Raw genomic sequence first — 21,517 nt, 5'->3', positions numbered from 1 at the left:
CTAAGCATAATATTTTGGAAGTTCAACCAAGTCATAGCATACGTCAGTACTTAATTCGTTCTTATTCCTTGCCAAATAATATTCTGTTGTTTAGACGGAACACGTTTTGCATAGACATTCATCAGTTCATGGACATTTGGGTTGCTTCTGTTTTGAGCTTTGGCTCCTCACGTGAGCATTCGTCTACAAGGTTTTGTGTACACACCTGTTTTCATTTTCCTTGTGTATATACTTGGGAGTGGGATTGCTGGATCAATGGTAACTCTATGTTTAACTTTATAAGGAAATGCCAATCTGTTTTCCTAAGAGACTGCACCATTTCACATTCCCACTAGCAGTCCAATTTCTCCACATTCTCACCAACACCTGTTTATCTTCATTTTTTGTTTTATTGTAAAAAATCACAGACTTATAAAATGAACTTATGGTTGCCGGGGGAAAGGGAAAGTTAGGAAGTTTGGAATGGTCATATACACACTGCTATATTTAAAATGGATAACCAACAAGGACCTACTGTATAGCGCATGGAACTGTGCTCAATGTCATATGGCAGCCTGGATGGGAGTGGCATTTGGGGGAGAATGGATGCATGTATATGTATGGCTGAGTCCCTTCGCCATTCACCTGAAACTATCACCTCACAACATTGCTAATCGGCTATACCGAAATATAAAATTAGAAGTTCAAAAGCAAAAATAATAGCCAACCTAGTAAGTATGAAATAGTATTTCCTGTGGCTTTAATTTACATTTCTCAAATGACGCAGGGTATGGATCATCTTTTTGCTGCTCCTGGCCATGCGGATATCTTCTTTTGAAGAAAAATCTATTCAGATTCTTTGACTATTTTTAAAAATTGAATTATTTGCCTTCTAAGAGTTTTTTTTTAAATAATATATTCCAGATATAGGTCCCTTATCAGATATATAACTTGCAAATATTTTCTCCCATTCTGTGGTTGTCCTTTTACTTTCTTGATCACATCATCACACATTTTTAATTTTGATGAAGTCCAACTTGCCTATTTCCCCTGCCTTTAGTTGCTGGTACTTTTGGTGTCATAGCTAAGAATCCTTGGATAAATCTAAGGTCATAAAGGTTTACCCCTATGTTTTCTTCTGAGAGTTTTATAGTTTGAACTCTTACCTTTATGCATTTGATTCATTTCAAGCTAATGTTTTATATATAGTGTGAGGTGGGGGTCCAAATTCATTCTTTTGTGTATTGATTCCCTTGTTCCAGAATGATTTGTTACAAAAGACTATTCTTTCCCCATTGTCTTGGCATCCTTGTTGAAATCAACCAAACTTAATTGTGAGGGTTTATTTCTAAGCTCTCAGTTGTTTTTCCTTAATGTTTTATACTTGCCATTCATGCACTGTCTTCATGTTTTTAAGTTAACTTAGAGTACAAATGTCTATTTCTTGACTGGTTGGCTCAGGTTAGCATCTTAGACCTTAGACCTCCAGCTCCCCATGAGTTCAAACAATGCCTACAGACCCCACCCCGTACAGCACAGGCACAGCTCACTGTGTTTAATGGCCATCCCCATCTTGGGTAAAAGGCATATTAACTTAATGGTCCTCCCTGCCAGTTTTGCTTTCTCTAAAGACCACAGTCAAGCCAATTGGCTTTCAACACAGCCTGAAGTCACCAGGTATTGGCTCAGCTCTATGCTTCAGATTTGGCCAGGCTGGACTCTGATGAAGTGCCAAATGGGAACAAAGTTAAAGATGAGATGTAATATATTAAAGCAGTTCATTTCCATGGAGCAGGAGGTAGAGAGTGAGAGCGAGAAAGAAGAGATGACCAGAAGATACTGAGAGAAAGGGAAGGAATGAAGAAATAGGAAAATGGGGAGAAATCTTAAGAAAGGGGCTTATTTTCATCAGTCACCTGGGTGAATGTGCCCAAGGCCATCAGGAGTGCAGGGTGGTCAAAGCATCGGTGTGGGCAGCAGAGGCCCCCATTTCCATCCTGCCCTGCTCCCTGCTAGCAGCGGTACCTGTGCAATAATGTAACCCTGCCCGGCCCTGTTCCATCATCTGTCAAAGGGGATGATAAGAACACCACCCTCAGAGGGTGTCTTTACTCAGTCGCTCAGTCGTGTCTGACTGTTTGCAGCCCTATGGACTGTAGCCTGCCAGGCTCCTCTGTCCATGGGATTTCCTAGGCAAGAATACTGGAGTGGGTTGCCATTTCCTCCCCCAGGGGATCTTCCCCACCCAGGGATCAAACATGCGTCCCTGCACTGCAGGCAGATGCTTTACGTGCTGAGTCATCAAGGAAGCCTCAAAGGGTGGCTATGAAGATTAAATAAATGAATGCCTGTCTGCTCTTAACCCAGGGACTGGCACAAGGAGCTCATGTCATATGACATAAAATGTCATAAAATGAGCTCATGTCATATGACAATGGAACAATCCCCTACCCGTGGCATCACTAACTGTCTAAATTGGTAGTTCTCAGATGTTATTTATATTAAAATCTCCTGAAAGGCTTTTTTAACCCACTTTGCTGGAGCCAATGACCAGGGTTTCTGATTCAGCAGATCTGGGTGGAGAATTAGTATTTCTAACAAGTTCCCGGATGAAGCTGATGCAGTCAGCCCAAGGAACACATTTTGAGAACCACTGGTCTGAATTTCAGGGCCCAGAAAACAAGATGCTACCCACTGGCCTCTTAAATTCGCAAGTGAAAAGTCTTTAAAGAAAAGCCCTAGTACTCAGTCAATCCCAGACATAAGGCACTTTGCCCCATCAGAACCTCCATAATAATCATAAAAAGCAAAAGTAGCTTTAATGATTTGTGTGTGTTTTCATGTGTATGTGTGTGTGCTCAGTCATGTCCAACGCTTTGTGACCCCATGACTGTTGCCCGCCCGGTTCCTTTTTCTATCGGATTTCCCAGGCAAGAATACGGGAGTGGGTTGCCATTTCTTATCCCACGGAATCTTCCTGACCCAGGGATCAAACCCGTGTCTCTTTCATCTCCTCCATTGGCAGGTGGATTCTTTACCACTCATACCACCTGGGAAGATATTGATGCTGGGAAAGACTGAGGGCAGGAGAAGAAGGGGGTGACAAAGGAAGAGATGGTTGGATGGCATCACCAACTCAATTGACATGAATTAGAGCAAACTCCTGGAGATAGTGGAGGAGAGGGGAGCCTGGCATGTTGCAGCCTATGGGGTCACAAAGAGTTGGATATGACTTAGTGACTAAACAACGGCAACAATAGATTTACATAGAAATTTCTGGAATGCAAAAATACAGTCAAGCCCCATTGCCACGATAAAAGCATTTATAATTTCAGGGCAAACAGTCCTTTGCCTTGAAAGGAAGAAATCCAGAGAGACAAGCAATAGCACATTTCAAAAACATCGAGTGAGGTTGTCTTTATTCAAGAATCATGTTCATTGTCAATGCAAGTGTTAGACCAAAGCCATTGAGAAAAGCTTCTTTCTCACCCAAACCTTGTAACAAAGCATACTGAGAAAATAATGCTTGTCCATACAGGAAATGCATCTCTTCTGCCTATTTGGGAGGGATTATAAATAGATCCTTGGAGAACATTTTTCTATCATTAGCTTTTCACTTCAAGTGAACTCTGTGTAATGAATTTCGGATCACTAAATGTTCTTCCCGGGCAAAGTAGATTATGATTATGCATCTGTTAGTATAGAAACTTAACTATTCTAACAGCATTGCGCCCAAGTCAGAGAATCTTAAAAAGAGACAGAAATGGAAATCAGTCTGAGAAATGAGCTGAAATGCCCATTTTAAGCAGACACATGTAGATACATTAAGGGGGCTTCCCTCATGGCTTAGTAGTAAAGAGTCTGCCTGCCAATGTAGGAGATGCAGGTTTGATCACTGGACTGGTAAGATTCCCTGGAGAAAGAAATGGCAACCCACTCCAGTTTTCTTGCTGGGAGATTCCATCAACAGAGGAGCCTGGCGGGCTACAGTCCATGGGGTCGCAAAAGTGTTGAATATGACTTAGCAACTAAACAACAGATACATTAAATGACCTCTTCCTGTTATAGTTCAGTAGCTAAGTCCTGTCCAACTCTTTGTGACCCCATAGACAGCAGCATGCCAGGCTTTCCTGTCCTTCACTATGTCCCGGAGCTTGCTTAAACTCATATCCATTGAGTCAGTGATGCCATCCAACCATCTTGTCCTCTGTCGTCCCCTCTCCTCCTGCCCTCAGCCTTTCCCAGCTTCAAGGTCTTTTCCAATGAGTCGGTTCTTTGCGTCAGGCAGCCAAAGGATTGTCGCTTTAGCTTCAGCATCAGTCCTTCCAATGAATATTCAGCGTTGATTTCCTTTAGGATGGACTGGTTGGATCTCTTAGTGGAGTTCAATGGGACATGAGCTGAGAACCGTGAAAGACAGTGCCCGCTTGTTTGTCAACACAGCTGTCTCTCTGCCCTGTTTGAAGGGTGTTTCCCGCACAGGCTGGAGAAGCACGTGTCTCAACAGTGAGCCAGTCCCTTCGGAAGTGATTCCTTCTACCCTGTGTGTGCTTCAACTGTGGCTCTACTGTTGCTTCTGAAATCCACTCGGCTAATTACAGGAGCTGAGAAACACCTCCATTCCTTCTGGCTTATTTACAGCCCACCCACATTTGCATCCCCAGCACCTTCTGGCCTCCAGCTCCTGACACCCTGTACACAAAACACTGTCTCTCCATTCAGTCTTCTGTGTACTTTGAAGCCCCTGCTCCTTTCCCCATCTTCCACAGGCTAACCACTTGGTACAGGCTGTGAAAGGTGTGTACTGTGTAGTACTCTGTGTGGTGCTGAATCATGTCCAACTCTTTGCAACCCCATGGACTGTAGCCCACCAGGCTCCTCTTGCCCATGAAGTTTTTCAGGCAAGAAGACTGGAATGGGTTGTCATTTTTCTCCTCAAGGGTATCTTCCCAACCCAGGTCTCCTGCATTGGCAGGTAGATTTTTTACCACTCGCACAACCTGGGTTGTTATAAAACTTCCTGGGAGCAAATTTGAGCTGAGCATCTCCCCACCACCGCCTCCCAAAAAATCTAGTTCCAGTGAGAAAGGCTACATCCCCAGCCACTGATGCAACTAGAAGGATGACCAGACATAACAGTTGAGCAAGGCCTCCACCTTGGACTGGCCCACCCTGGTCCCACTCTCATGGGCCAAGTGAGGGAAGCTTGACTGTCACTCAAACTCACTTCTGTAGGACGAATCTGCTTTCATTCCCAACCTGTATAACCTAGAGCTGGTTTGAAGACCACACAAGCTGACCAAAGGACACTCCCATCCAGGCCATCCCCAAAGTCCAGACACTGCCTGCCCTTGGTGAGATGCCGATATGCCAGTAACACTACATATCGGCCCAGTGAGTTTCTTCCTTTCTGTGGCTTATCAGGACCAAGTGTCGCTCTTTTGCCAACCCCAAGCCTTCATCCTGGATTTCTATTTCAAGTGCTTGGAAGAGAGCTGATTCAAGAGTGGAGTAAGGATATATTAATAACTGATGTATTGAGAGTAGTATACGCCTGCTTTGGCACCAGTTCATTATCCAGCAAGATCTCACGGGGAGTGAATGATGCCACAGATATCCTTGTGTTGGCATCTCGCACAGCCGAGAGCTAGGTCTGGTGGGAGGAAGGACCACGGGAGCAGCAGTCTTCAAGCAAGGATCAAACCCTGCTCTGCCACGTATCTGCCAACACGCTGAAGGTACCTTGAGCGGAAGTCAGATTTCTTCTCTGTCACTAGGAAATCCTAAATCACTTTTTTATAGGGCCTTCTGAAATGAGGTCACGTAAATACCTGGCATATGTTAGACAAATGTTACCTATTATTATGGAAAGCACTGTTTACTAAAATGTCAGCTTATTTTTTCAAGTCTCTTATTGAATTTATTACAATATGGCAATATGGCTCTGTTTCTTATTTTTTTGTTTGTTGTTGTTGTTGTTGGCCCTGAGGCTTGTAGGATCTTAGCTCCTTGACCAGGGATCAAGCCCACACCTCCTGCATTGGAAGGCGAAGTCTTAACCACTGGGCTGCCAGGAAAGTCCCTAAAATACCAGTTTAAAAAACTTCTTATCCAGACAACATAATATTATTCTGTGCTGAAAAGAAATGAGCTTTATGAAAAGACATGGAGAAAATTTAAATTCATTTTAAGAAGCCAATATGAAAAGCTAGGTACTGTGTGATTCCAACTATATGACATTCTAGAAAAGGCAAAGTTATGGAGGCAGTAAAAAGATTGGTGATCGCCAGGGTTTAGTGAAGAAGGAGGGATGAGCAGGTGGGACACAGGACATTCAGGGCAGTGAAAACACTCTGTTTGATGCTATAAAGGCAAAGGCCCGTCATTATGCGTTTATCTAAAGCCATAGTCCACCCTGATGTAAACTATCAGTGTTAGTCGCTCAGTCATGTCCAACTCTTTGTGACTTCATGGACTATAGCGCACCAGGCTCCTCTGTGCCTGGGATTTCCCAGGCAAGAATATTGGAGTGGGTTGCTATTTCCTCCTGCAGGGGATCTGCTCCACCCAGGGATCAAACCTGTGTCTTCCTCATTGCAGGCAGATTCTTAACCATCTGAGCCACCAGGAACACCCTGAAAACTATAAATCTGGTGTTAACAATGTGTCAGTGGAGGTTCGTGGATTGGAACAGAGGTACCACTCTGGTGGGCAATGTTGATTGGGGGCTGGGGGAGGGGATTGGAGACTATATGAGAACTTAGTATTTTCAGATCAGTTTTGCTGATAACCTAAAACTGCTCTAAAATGAATTTGAGCAAACTCCAGGAGATAGTGAAGGACAGGAGAGCCTGGTATGCTGCAGACCACGGAGTTGCAAAAGGTTGGACATGACTTAGTGACTGAACAACAGTAAAACTGCTCTAAAATTAAAGACTATTAAAATAAAAAAAAGATCCTCTTAGGAGAGAAATGGGACCTAAAATCAAACTTTTGGGCTTCCCAGGCGGCATTAGTGGTAAAGAACCCGCCTGCCAATGCCGGAGACAGAAGAGACTCGGGTTTCATCCTGGGTTGGGAAGATCCCCGGGAGGAAGGCGTGGCAACCCACTCTAGTATTCTTGCCTAGAGAATCCCGTGGACAGAGGAGTCTAGCAGGTTACAGTCCATAGGGCCACAAAGAGACATGACTGAAGCGACTGAGCACACATGCAAAATCAAACTTTGGGACTAGGTATGTGAAGGGACTTCTTCGGGTGCTTAAATATAAGGAAAGATTATTTTCAAGTGCCCACATTATCAACAGTCTTCCCACCTCTTTTTCCAGAAGGGGTGTGTGTGTGTGTGTGTGGTGTTTGCATGCACTCACACATACCATTTCCTCCTGTGGTCCTTGGAAGCACTGCAGTCAACTAGGGGGGATTAGCTGAGGCTTTGAGGCTTTGTCACCTCCAGACTCCGCCAGCCCAGATTTGTCCCTGGGCCCTCCATGCCAGCTTTGTAAGGAAATCTTACTGGGTTCTTTGGTTTGCCAACCACATGATCTAACAGGCAGCAATGCCAAGTCCAGTCCTCACTCTCCCAGGCAAGTTGCACAAGGCCTGGATTCTTTCCTGGGAGATCCTCAGGTCGAGCCTACTGCAGTGACTGAATCCCACCCAGCACTTTGCTCTCGCTGTGAAGCTTCTGCAGAAACAAGGCGTTCACATTCTAAACTTGGCATTTCAAATGCAGGTGGACATTCTTGAATCCTTCTTCTCTGGGTGCTCATCAGCCCTGGCCTTTGTGTCTTTGATTTCCAGTTATGGGCTCTGAGGTCTCTTCTTCATCCTCACTCTGACCCAACTTCCCCTTCTGCCTCAGTTGCAACCGTCTTCTTCCCTAGCATGATATTACTCTATTAAGTGATGCACAGAATTGTGTTTTCTCTTTTTAATTTTAAGTGAAAACTGCTACTCAGAGGTGAAAATCCATAAAAGGGCTCTAGGCATTCATTAAAAAAAAAATTTTTTTTAAAGGCCCCTCGATCTTACAATTAGTCCCCAAAAATGTGATATCATCTGGCATGGAACACTGTCCTTGGTGTTTTTCCTGAAGTGTGAGTTTAATTTACTGACTTTACATGTCTAGGGGGTGGCACTTCTGGTAAAGAACCCGCCTGCCAATGTAGGAGACACAGGAGACATGGGTTCAAGCCCTGGGTTGGGAAGATCCCCTGCAGAAGGGAATGGCAACCCACTCCAATAGTCTTGCCTGAAGAATCCCAAGGACATAGGAGCCTGGCAGGCTACAGTCCATGGGGTGACAAAGAGTCGGACATGACTGAGCACACACACACAATTGCATACATGTCTAATGTGGGTCCCAGATTTGAGCTAGTACTATAGCTCTTGTAATCATCCACATGTTCTCACCTGTGTGTAGCACCATATACAGATACTTCTACTGTATATATTTTGAGAATTTAATCAGCTAAATATTTTTCATCAGGAGATGCCACAACTTCTATGAGTGGAAAGAATATCTGATTAGACTGCAAAAACTTCAGATTGCTTCTCTACTACTTTTAAAGATTGATATAACCAACTAGAATGAATCATTTCCTCTCCCTCCCACCCATAAATAATCATTCTTTGAAAAATGGGTTTCCTGGGGTTCCTGAGATTCCTGGGGTTCCTGGATATATCACTGCAACATTCATTCATTTAATAAAGCCACGTTCTTTTAAAGGAAGAACCAACTGAGACTTGTGAATTTCCCCAAATTGGCAATGCAGTTTTGCAATAGTTCTTTTTGCTCCAGGCTGTATGTACATTTTGAATAATGTGCAGATTATGATCCAATGTGACTTTGTTTCTGGTTGATGAAAAATCCTAACAGCAATGTCACTTCCTCCAGGAAGCCCATCCTTATTCCGTCTCTTGAACACACGTCACTAGGTCTTTTGGCACTCACCCTATTGGCCTCCTTGTTAGCCCTGCCTCCACACTGTAAACCCTTCTTGTACAGACATAAAGAGCTGTCAAGTTTCCCTCCATTGCTCACAGGACAGGCCTAGCCTGATTCATGACAAGCCTTCAACAAATGCCAGTTAAAGGAATGGACCTGCCAAATGCAGAGAATGAACAGGAGGTAAACATCCCTCTTCGACTCTGCTCGTGTCCTGACTGGGTTCTCTGCTGCAGATCCACTCCCCTTTATGCTCAGACAGGTGGAATTAACACTAGGAGACAGGATGGCATCTGGAGTAAGTACAACCACATATACAACATCTCCATGATCAGAAGGCAGGAGTCACACATTTAATGGGTTATCCTACCAGGCAACAGGTGAAAACGGACCCTAGCGAAAATACCTGCTGCACTGTGAGGCTGTTGCACCCTCTGTATTATTTCTGTAGACCATTTGTTTTCTAAAAGATCATTTAAAGATTGTTCAGCTGGTTCCCAAAAGGGAGAAGGAGGAGGGAGCTGAAATCTCTTTCAAAGCAAGAAAGGAAGGGAGGTGGCTTTAAATTCTGCATTAAATCCGGTTAAAAGCACAGAACTTTATCCTTTAGTAGATATTAGTCATAGCCTCACTCTAAGGGCAGGGTGAAACCTACTTGCCCGAAGGAAAGGGAGGGGGTAGAAAAACAAAGCAACATAAAGTTTTCAAATGTTCTCCTTTTGGAAAGGGAGGGAGGGACTTCAAAACCACAGCGTGCCAAATGCCTCCTCCTCCTCCTTGAAAAGCCCTACAAGCCTAAGAATAACAGCTTCTCGGGATGCGCAAAGCTCCTGAGGGCTGATTATTTTTCAGGAGGAGAATTAGACAAAAATAATGCAAGTGGGAAATAAAGAGAATGACCTACTTTACAGGGGGGAAAAGGGAGGTTTGTGTGAACGTTTTGATCTAATTGACGGTGCCGAGTTGCATGCCCAAATAAGGCGCGGTGGGTCGGGTCTGCGCTGGAGAGGGTTTGTCTTGAGCTCGGAGAAAATAAAGGCAGGGCCCTGGAACCGAGTGGGGGGGCCCGCCTGATGTTCTGAGAGGCCTGAGAAGATAGTGTGATGGGACAGGACTGGTGGAGGCACTTTCCTCTAATTGTACAAAGGACTCAGGGACATCCGAAAAAGGCTGCTGGGCTCCGAGCGCTGCGCCAGGCAACATGCCTCTGTGAGGTCCCAGGGGTGACCTCGCGGGGATGGGAAGCCTATCGCCTCTCTGGGGCTTCTTCCCTGGCGCCGAGGATGGACAGGGGTTTATGAGGCTAGAGGAGCCGGGACGCCGTTCCGGGCCCCGGCGGGGCGCGTGGTCTCTCTTTCCCACCCGACTCTGTCTCGGAGCCCCGCAGAGGTTGCAGCAGAAGCTGCAGGCTCCCCGGGCTGTGGATGCGCACGTGTCTGTGTTCGCTGTTTGCGGGAACTTTGCTGAATGCCTCCTTGTTTTCTCCTGCACGCCGCTTCAGCTTCTTCTCTCTTTTTTTGGATTCTCGCCTGTCTCCTCCCACAGAGAGGAAAAAAAAAAAAAAAAAGGTCACGTATGTTTGGAAAAATATGTAGGTCAGTGGAACATTTCCTGCACTGGTGCAAAGGAGAGGAGGGCAGCGGGGGAGGGGAGGGAGCCGCAGCTTGGAGCTCCGGGTGCGCGCTCCTGGCCGCGGCCCCCAAGCCCTACAGGAGGGGCTCCTTTCCATCCTTGACCCATTTTCCGGACCAGCTACGTTCGCCTCGGAAGAAACAGTGATCGTTCCTCCCCAGCAGGCGCCGCGGTCCTCTGAGCTCGCCGGCGTCTCCCTGATCCCCGCCCGCAGCTCCTCGGGAAAGCGCAGTGGTCGGCGCGCAGGGCCGCCCCCACGAGGACGGCGTGCTGGGGGCCGCGGTGGCGCGCTGGCCCCCCAACGCACTGGACCGCGGGGTGACAGGGCGCAGGGGAAGGCGATTCCCCGCCGCCCCCACTGACAACTTGAACGGGATCTCCACTGGCCTCTCCTTCGGACAGTTCCCCTCTAAGCACACCCTGTCCCCGCCCCGCACCCTCGGCCGGACCATGCCGCGCGTCCCCGGCAGCAGCCCTGGGGTGGCGGCCTTGGGGCGCGGGTGTCTCGGCCGCTCAGGGAAGCTGGGGGGTGGGAGGTGGGTCCAGGGGTTCATCTGCTTCTACGGAGCGCAGGCTGCGGGTCCCAGGCTTTGTCGCGGCCAGGGTCCGGCGTGCCGCCAGGAGAGACCCGGCCGGCGGCGGCCGCGGGAGCGCAGGGAAGGAGGAGGAGGAGGAGGACCGAGAGGAGGCGGGAGGAGGGCGGGGGAGGAGGAAGAGGCGGCGGCGGCAGCGGCGGCGGCGGCGGCTCCTCTCCCCGCCGGCTCTGCGTGCGGAAGAGTTTGCCGCGCGAGCAGCCGGCCTCCCGCAGGAGCCTAGGGACGCGCGGCGGCGGCGTAGCTCTGAGACCCGCAGCCGCGGCGGCGGCGTCAGCAGCGAGAGCAGCGCCTCCCGCCGCCGCCCGGGAGGAGCTCGCCGCGCCCGCTCGCCGCCTCGGCTCCCAGCGGCGGCGGGAGGCGCGTCTCCCGGGCCCAGCCCGCGCCCGGCCCCGCGGGGCCGCCCCGGCCCGCTCCGAGGTAAGGGCCGAGCCCCGGGACGCGGGGCCCCGGGGTGGGAGGGCGCGCGCGCAGGGTCGTGGGACTTGATCACCTGCCTGCCGGCGCGGTGGACGCACGGAGCAGGGAGGGACGCCCCGGCCCGGGACTACGCTTCGCGGGGGGCCGGGGGCGCAGGGCTGTTGGGTCCCCACCGCCAGCCCCTGGTCCTGCGGCGGGGACATCGCGTCCTGCGGGATCGCGGCGGCGGCCGGGCGGGTCGTCTCCGTGTGCGTCTCGCCGTAGGAGGCAGAGGATGAGACGCCCCGATCCCTGGTGCTCAAAGAGTACCGTCGGGGTGGGTGGAGGCCGTGCCAGGGTAGCAGCCTCGAAGGTCGCCCAGAGGCTTTCCTGAGCCCCATCGCGCGCTCTCCAGAGCGTGGGGCGCCGGGGACCCCCGAAGAGGGTGACATGCGCTCCCCGGGCCCACGATCTCCAGGGGTCTCTAGATCGGAATTGGTTCCGGGCCGTCACGGGTGCCGAGCCGGCCTCCTGGACACGCGTAGCCGGCCCTGCTCGCCGCCTCGCTCCCCAGGTTGGATGCCAGCGCCTTGTTTTGTTGGAAGGTATGCTCCCTCCCCCGAGCCGAGGAAGGAGGCTTACCTTTGACCTTTCCAGAGATCCGCACTGGGCGGGTAACCTGGGGGTAGGGCCGTGTACCAAAAGGCCAAATTAAAAACCAACCCCTCTTCTCTATCTGCCACTCCTTAACTGCTTAAGGTAAGAAAGTTTGTTTTCAGCCCCGTGATTCATAAATAATTAGTAACCAGCTCTGTTGATTAAGCAAGATGGAAACCTTAAAAATACACACGCACTTCCAGAAAGTCTAAAAGCTTCCAAGGTTGTATCCGGGAGGGTTTAGTTCGCAAGGTTGAAAGCCCCTGGTTTCAACAGGTGTTCAGAAGGGGTCTGGAAAGAGAGAGCTCGATGAGTTTTGTCTTTAGTGCCTACTCCTTTGCTTCATTATATTGATTGGCCTGTTTCTTTACAGCAAAATATGGAGTAGTTATTAAATTAACGTAATTAGCAGAGACGAACTGGTCATAATTGATCATTTAGAACCGGAACCTTTTTTTCCTTAATAGGAGGGTTTTCCCCGTTTGGACTTTGCAGTTAATTAGTTCTAAGGCAGTTCCTGGCAGCGTTCAGCTCTGTCCATCCCTCTGTCTAGGAGGCACAAACTAACTCAGTCCCTGATCAGTGAATTGACCAACTCATTATGAGGTGCATTAAAAACACAGCAAGTTTTAATTGTTCTTCCTTGGGAGGTGCAAGTTCAAAATTCAAGGGCAGGTTGTAACTCTGGCTTTCTGTCCAGATGATTTCTTAAAGGAGAAGTTTGCAAAAAATTAACCCCCAAAAGTATTTAAAAATGACTCTGCAATAAATATGTTTAAAAGAGCTATTCAGGCTTGGACCACTATTTTGCAGAAGCAAAAGATCTGTTTGATTGCACAGCTAAAGCAGAACTGGTAGAAGTATTGGCATTTCTCAGCAGTCTACTTAAAGATTTAGTTAAAAATAAAGTGTACGCAGCAAAGGCTTTCAATAATCGTCTTCCGTCTCACAGAGAGATGTGAAGTGTGGCTTAGAAGAATTGTAAGTATGCTGCTTTTAGCCATTTTCTCCTTGGAAATCGATGCATATATTTATCTGCTGATCTGTCCCACTGCAGCAGATGTAAAATCAGTTTGATTTTCACTGCTCCTGGTAGTGACTCCCATGGAGGTCAGAGAAGGGAATATATTCTAGAGGAAATATGTTACTAATAAAATGTTACCTCCCAAAGAGTTAAACATGCCCAGAAAAAAACCAAGTGAGGCTTCACTAATTAGCCTGTTGAAGAAAAAAAAAAAAATTGCCTGATTGGAGAAGTGAGTGTTCAGATGGTGGCTCAAGAATTCATCTTTCTGTAGAAAATAATTGTTTTTAAGCTCATTTGATTCTTGTTAAGAGTTTGGGCCCTTTTTTTTTTTACTATTTCTGGCTATGTAATAATGAAAATGATAAACAAAATAATAAAGATAGTTTAAAATGACACATATCATCTGTTATATGTCATGATGAAGTTGAATTCATCTTATTTTTTGGAATAGTCTTTCTTAACTCTTGGTAATCTTTATAGCTGACTGTTAGTACTGCTACTAGTTTTTAGGTTACACATTCAAAATTAGTGATTTCTTTCAGATTAAAATAACAATGCATACATATGCTCTTTATATCTTTATATGATCCTTTATAATATAAATAGATGGGGAAACAGTAGAAACAGTGTCAGACTTTGTTTTTTTGGGCTCCAAAATCACTGCAGATGGTGACTGCAGCCATGAAACTAAAAGACGCTTACTCCTTGGAAGGAAAGTTATGACCAACCTAGATAGCATATTAAAAAGCAGAGACATTACATTGTCAACAAAAGTTCATCTAGTCAAGGCTATGGTTTTTCCATAGTCATGTATGGATGTGAGAGTTGGACTGTGAAGAAAGCTGAGCGCCGAAGAATGGATACTTTTGAACTGTGGTGTTGGAGAAGACTGTTGAGAGTCCCTTGGACTGCAAGGAGATCCAGCCAGTCCATCCTAAAGGAGATCAGTCCTGAATGTTCATTAGAAGGACTGATGCTGAAGCTGAAACTCCAATAGTTTGGCCACCTCATGTGAAGAGTTGACTCATTGGAAAAGACCCTGATGCTGGAAGGGATTGGGGGCAGGAGAAGGGGATGACAGAGGATGAGATGGTTGGATGGCATCACTGACTCGATGGACATGAGTTTGAGTGAACTCCGGAGCTGGTGATGGACAGGGAGGCCTGGCGTGCTGCGGTTCATGGGGTCGCAAAGAGTCGGACACGACTGAGCGACTGAACTGAACTGATGGTCCTTTATATGGTCCTCAATATACCTATATATGGTCATTTCTTGGAAGCCTGACTTTTGAACCTTAAGCCTTTAGAGGGCTAAGTCCTCTTTCTTAATTTTTAAAATAAGCATATATTTTATTCTTTCCATGAAAAGTTGGCTTTTCCGTGGTGATCCGAGCACTGACTGTCCCATGCTGATCTCAGGCACTGAGTGGCATTTCTTTCCCAGGAGAGGTCAGGTTGTGAAGTGTTGAAAGTAGCCCAGTAACACCATATTCTTGGCTTTCTTATGGCCACGGTCTAATTGGCTGCATCAAAGAAGCATCTGATGGAATTTTGCGTGTAAGTAGTGGCAATGATACACATTACTTGCTTACAGAGATGTTTGACTAGCAGGTTCCTGATCTTTACTCTCTGTGTAGCAAAGATAGGAGGCCACATTCATATTCCATCCAGCATCTCATCCCTAGGAGGCCTTGTTCATCACTGATGCTCAATAATAAGTAGGTGTAGGAAACAAGCTGACTTGTGGATGACAGTTATCCGAAGGGTAGAAATTGCTGAATGCTAATGAGGTACTTAACTCTGAGTAATTCTAGTTTAACTCTGAAGATGATTAATAGCACCTTAGAGCACTAAATAAACACTTATTAAATGTGAACATATGTTTAAACGGGGAACGTTTTTAATGCAGTCTTTAAGACACTACTGTTTCTCACTGAATTCTTTGAGGTTGGGGACCACTTGGCATTTTAAGCAATCTCTTTGGGGAAGTTCCCCCAGAGATCACTTGAACTTCTGTGGGTCATAAGACAATGTGTCGTTTTCCATAAGATGATTCAGAATAGAAATGAGACTTTAATCTTCTTTGTTGATGTGAAACAAAGCAAAACAAAAATGTATTTAAAAAGAGGAGGGTACAGAAGATGGTATGTAAAACTTTATAGTGTAGAGTAGCATTGATCATCTGGGGACCTTGTGAAGGGCAGGTGCTGACTCAGCAGGTCTAGGTTGGAACCTGAGAGCCTGCATTTCTTACAAAGCTCCCCCGTGCTCCAAAGACTATGACACTCTAGAAGGTTCTGGAATATTCTCAATCCAATTCAGCCTGTGTAGCATCTACTGCATAGGAGGACCAGGTGATAGAAAAAGAAAGTACATGGGTCCTCCCTGCCCTCAAGGAACTGACACAGTGAGTAAGAGAGAATCTTTCTAGACTGAACTGAGGCTCTGGGACACTAATCTGCAGTGAGGTGGCAGCCTGAGAGGGGCCCAGGAAAGAGGTTTTTTCTGGTGGGGCTCCCATGCTGGCCACCCTTGACCTCTAGTTTTCATCGAGAAGCTCTGTGACTCACCAGGAAATAAAATGCAGATACTGAAATCAGACAGTTCTGGGGTAGCCTTCTTGCTCAGCTACCCTGTGACTCGGGGCAACTTTTTCTTTAACTTTCCTGCGCCTCAGTGTCCTGGTTAGAAGAATAGTGGGAATAACGCTTACCTCATCAAGGTAGGTAGGATGACCAGTGAAGGAGACACATCAGACGTAACAGAAAAGTGTGTGTTAGTCACTCAGTCGTGTCTGACCCTCTGTGACCCCCTGGACTGTAGCCTGCCCGGTCCTCCGTCCGTGGGATTCTCCAGGCAAGGATACTGGAGTGGGGTGCTGTGTTGCTTTTATTACTGCTGATGGGAGAGGGGAGGCTTGCTAGGCATGGAGGAAGAAGAGGTTCCTAAAAATACTTTTGCATGTAGTTCAGCAATTAGAGATTCCATTTGGTTAATCAGCAAACCCAGGGCTGGCAGGAGAGAACCCGGCCTGGGGCTGGAGGGCAGGCAGCCATGCAAGGTAATGGATGCAAAATGGGATTTTGAGGAGCACCCACATCTCCACTCTTCTTCAGGACCCTGGCTTCTGGTGAGCTCTGATGATACCCTTCTAGCAATATATTTACCTGAGGCTGTTCTTGGTACTCACCCTGTAGGTTCTGTTGATCAAGACCGACTGGTGTTGGCGGTAATCAGGCACGCCTTAACAATATGTTTCGGAGGAAAGGGCATTGGTGTGTCCCTTGCTGGGCCCTTTTAAGGGTCAGAGCCATCCATCAGCCCTCTTCAGTTTAGGGTGAGTTCCCTGAAGGCAGTGCAGGATGAGTGGGAATTCACCACCCAGCATTTTATACTTCATGCTCTGAGGTGATTACTTCCTCTGGACTTCTGGGGAAGGCAGATGTTCCAAGGTAGACTTTCCTTCACCCTGATTTTAGGGGGAGTTATCTGGATTTCCCATTTGGCACAAGTGGTAAAGAACCTGCCTGCCAGTACAAGAGATATAAGAGGTGCAAGTTCGATCCCTGGGTCAGGAAGATCCCCTGGAGGAGGAAATGGCAACCCATTCCAGTATTCTTAGAGCCTGGAGAATCCCATGGACAGAGGAGCCTGGAGGACTGCAGTCCATGGGGTTGCGAAGAGACGGACGCCACCAAAGTGACTTAGCATGCAAACTGGGTGGCCCTTAAAATACCTCCACCACTATTGCTCTCTTGTGTATATTTGTGAGTTCTGCTTATTATTTACAAAGGAGACATCTCTGCTCCTATTCCCACTCCATCCTCCACCAAAATAAACCTTGAAAACCAAGAGCGAGAGAATGGCAATGGGCTTGTGACCCTGTGATATATGTGAGGGAAGGACTAGTGATTGAACCCAAGGCCATGAAGGGGGGTTAAGGGGGAAGTGTCAGGGAATACTTAAAATGCAAACCAGAGCAGAGGCGGGACCAGAGGGCAGGAGGAGAGACCCAGGGTTCCAACTCTGTGGATGTTGACACTTTACTGAAACCATGAAGAATTATGTCCCAGGTCACTGAAAATCATCCGGGCTTCCCGTGGACACAAGCCCCCCTAAAGGAAAGCGGGTGACTGAGCCCAGCTGAATGATCCTCTTCTGAACCACAACCCGTACTGGGCAATGTCATGAGGAATCTCTGTACCCTGTGAAAGTCATAGTATTGAGAACCGGAGAACACCATAAATATTACTATTTTTCTGTTTTAAAAGTATACTTACTTTTTGGCAAATATAGAAAAGATTAAAGAAAGTGGAAATTACCCACAATCTCAAGGTGTATTACCCTTCAGTCTTTTTTCTATGTGTTAAAATGCTTTTTTTAAATGTTAAATTTAAAAAATAATATGATCTTATAAAATTTTCACACATTCCAGAACCACATCTAGTAAAAGGATCCCCTTCACCCTCTGGCCCTACCAATGTTGTTCAGTCACCAAGTCATGTCGAACTCTTCTTGACCGCATGGACTGTAGCACGCAGGGCTTCCTTGTCCCTCACCATCTCCTGGAGTTTGCCCAAGTTCCTGTCCATTGAGTCAGTGATGCCATCCAACCATCTCACCCTCTGTCGCCCTCTTCTCCTTTTGCCTTTGATCTTTCCCAGAATCACGGTCTTTTCCAGTAAGTCAGCTGTTCCGGTGGCCAAAGTATTGGAGTTTCAGCTTCAGCATTGGTCCTTCCAATGAGTATTGAGAATTGATTTCCCTTAAGACTGACTGGTTTGATCTCCCTGCTTTTCAAGGGACTCTCAAGAGTCTTTTCCAGCACCACAGGTCCAAAGCATCAATTCTTCCACACTCTGCCTTCTTTATTGTCCAGCATCTCTTCTGCCTGGTAGAAACTTGATTTAGCTCAGGGCCCACTCTCCTCCACGTGGCTCAGGGTAAATCCTGATTGGCTGAGCAACTGCTGGTGGGCCTGCAGTCCCACCAGTGATTGGCTTAGGGTAAGCAGGTGGCCCTCCTGTTCAATCAAACATGAGGGTAACTTAGTAGGCAGCTTTCCTGACTCTTAAAAGGAGATGTAGGAGGAACCAGCTACTTTTTTTTCTTCTGGACACAATGCCTGTAAGTGGGGCAGCTGTCTTCCAACAGAACGGGCTGGGCCAGGTCCCAACTGACCTGCCAAAGAATGCAAAGCTGAAGAATGGGGCCTCCACAGTGCCCCTGACCTTCTGAATTACCCAAGAGGAAGCTCTGATTTGAGACCTTCCTAACCTCTTAAAGGAGGTCAAGTTGGATTTTTTTTTTAGTTGTAACCAAAAGCATCCTAACTGACCCATCCCTCAGCCCTCCCCGCTATTGGAGAGTTGATTGGTGTTAACCATGCGGGTGTAATCTGCTAGTCATTTTCACTGCATTTACATGTATACCATGTATGTACATTTTTTTTAAACTAACATAATTCATGTTGCACATTTTATTTAGTGACTTTTTTGTGTGTATGGTATGAGATTTGGGGAGGTCATTTTTTTATATCTACCTTATTCTTTTTAAAGGTTACATAGTAACACTCAGAGATATGGCTGACACGTAATTGATTTAACCCATTCCCTATCGTTAAACATTTATCGTTCTTTATTTCTTATCATTCAGTTGCTCAGTTGTGTCCAACTCTTGATCCCAAGGACTGCAGCATGCCAGGCTTCCCTGTCCTTCACTAACTCCCAGAGTTTGCTCAAACTTATATCCATTGGGTCAGTGATGCCATCCAACCATCTCATCCTCTGTTGTCCCCTTCTTCTCCTGCCCTCAATCTTTCCCAACATCAGGGTTTTTTCCAGCGAGTCAGCTCTTCGCATCAGGTGGCCAAAGTACTGGAGCTTCAGCTTCAGCATCAGTCCTTTCAATGAATATTCAGGGTTGATTTCTTTAGGATTGACTGAGTTGACCTCCTTGCAGTCCAAGGGACTCTCAAGAGTCTTCTCCAGCACCATAGTTTGAAAGCATCAATTCTTCAGTGTTCAGTCTTCACTATGGTTCAGCTCTCACATCCATGCATGAATACTGGAAAAACCATAGCTTTGACTGTACAGGCCTTTGTCTGCAAAGTAATATCTCTGCTTTTTAATATGCTGTCTAGGTTTGTCATAGCTTCTCTTCCAAGGAGCAAGCATCTTTTAATTTCATGGCCGCAGTCACTATCTGCAGTGACTTTTGAGCCCCCAAAAATAAAGTCTCTCACTGTTTCCATTGTTTCTCCATCTTTTTGCCATGAAGTGATAGAAACAGATGCCATTGATCTTTGTTTTTTGACTGTTGGGTTTTAAACCAGCTCTTTCACTCTCCTTTTTCACCTTTATCAAGAGGCTCTGCAGTTCCTCTTCACTTTCTACCATAAGGGTGGTGTCATCTGTATATCTGAGGTTATTGATATTTCTCCCGGCAACCTTGATTCCAGCTGTGCTTCATCCATTTCGCCTGATGTACTCTGCATATAAGTTTAAATAAACAGGGTGACAATATACAGCCTTGACGTACTCCTTTCAAAATTTTGAACCAGTCTGTTGTTCCATCTCCAGTTCTAACTGTTGCTTCTTGACATGCATACAGGTTTCTCAGGAGGCAGGTAAGGTGATCTGGTATTCCGATCTCTTTAAGAATTTTCCAGTTTGTTGTGATCCACACAGTCAAAGGCTTTTGTGTAGTCAGTGGAGTAGAAGTAGATGTTTTCCTGGAATTCTCTTGCTTTTTCTACGATTCAGCAGATGTTGGCAATTTGATCTTTGGTTCCTCTGCCTTTTCTAAATCTAGCTTGTACATCTGGAAGTCCTTAGTTCTTGTACTGTTGAAGCCTGGCTTGGAGAATTTTGAGCATTACTTTGCTAGCATGTGAAAGGAGTGCAGTTGTGCGGTAGTTTGAACATTCTTTGGCATTGGCCTTCTTTGGGATTGAAATGAAAACTACCTTTTCCAGTCCTGTGGCCACTGCTGAGTTTTCCAAATTTACTGGCATATTGAGTGCAGCACTTTCACAGCATCATCTTTTAGGATCAACTGGAATTCCATCACCTCCACTAGCTTTGTTTGTAGTGATGCATCCTAAAGTTCACTTGACTTCACATTCCAGGATGTCTGGCTCTAGGTGAGTGATCACACTATCGTGGTTATATGGGTCATTAAGATCTTTTTTGTACAGTTCTTCTGTGTAATTCTTGCCACCTCTTCTTAATATCCTCTGCTTCTGTTAGGTTCATACCATTTCTGTTCTTTATTGTGCCCATCTTTGCATGAAATGTTCCCTTGGTATCTCAAATTTTCTTGAAGAGATCTCTAGTCTTTCCCATTCTATTGTTTTCTTCTATTTCTTTGCCTTGGTCACTTAGGAAGGATTTCTTATCTCTCCTTGCTATCCTTTGGAGCTCTGCATTCAGATGGGTATATCTTTCCTTCTGTCCTTTGCTTTCCCTTCTCAGCTCTTTGTAAGGCCAGGACTGTTTCCCAGAGAACCACAGCTTTATTTCTACTTCTTGACTATTATGAACATTGTAGTAACTTCCTGATCTGTATATTTTCAGATACAATTCAGATTCTTCTCTGGGATTACTGGTGGAGTATTCCGGGTAAAGAGCCATAGCTCCTTGAAAGACTGATCGACCCTGCCAGGTAGATGACTACAACAGTGTCGAAGGGTGCCGTGTCTGCATGTTTTAAGCCTATGTGCTCGGTTGTGGCCAACTCTTTGAGACCCCGTGTACTGTAGCCCACCAGGCTTCTCTGTCCATGGGATTCTCCAGGCAAGAATACTGGAGTGGGTTGCCATTTCCTTTTCCAGGGGATCTTCCTGACCCAGGGATTGAACCCACATCCCCTACACTGGCAAGCAGATTCTTTACCAGTAGCACCACCTTGGAAGCCATGTCTTAACCAAAATCCAAATCATTGAACATTAAATATATATGTAATTTTAATGGCTACATAATAGCCCATGATCATTGTTGTTGGAGTGTTTTATTGGCTTATGAAGACACACAAGAGAATATTGAGATGGAGGCTATGAAAACTGAATAGACATAATTAACCTTGCTGTTATCTACAGAGAGTCCTAAAGTGGTGTTAGGAGACACATTCATCCAGTGATCTATTTCCAAGAAAACTGGAAGGATACAGCCTTCCAGACCCTTCTCAATACAGTCAGATGGTGGGCTGCCCAAACATCTTTCTTTTAAAAAATTTTTTTTTAATTTATTTTTAATTGGAGGATAATTACATTACAATATTTT

The 21,517-nt window shown here is 46.2% G+C and overlaps 1 protein-coding gene across 7 annotated transcripts in view; it reads left to right on the top strand.

Moving 5' to 3' along the window:
• The first annotated feature begins 11,446 nt into the window (after positions 1-11,446).
• Positions 11,447-21,517, top strand: part of NPAS2 (neuronal PAS domain protein 2) — a 190,256-nt gene continuing 180,185 nt past the window's right edge. For all 7 annotated transcript variants that reach the window (XM_065929716.1, XM_065929714.1, XM_065929717.1 and 4 more), the window contains exon 1: positions 11,447-11,573. The gene's annotated coding sequence lies outside the window, so the exon portion shown is untranslated. The remainder of the gene's footprint in view (positions 11,574-21,517) is intronic.

This window comes from Muntiacus reevesi, chromosome 3, assembly GCF_963930625.1.
Source record: "Muntiacus reevesi chromosome 3, mMunRee1.1, whole genome shotgun sequence".
Classification (NCBI taxonomy): domain Eukaryota; kingdom Metazoa; phylum Chordata; class Mammalia; order Artiodactyla; family Cervidae; genus Muntiacus; species Muntiacus reevesi.
This window is presented reverse-complemented; position numbering and strand designations above follow the sequence as displayed.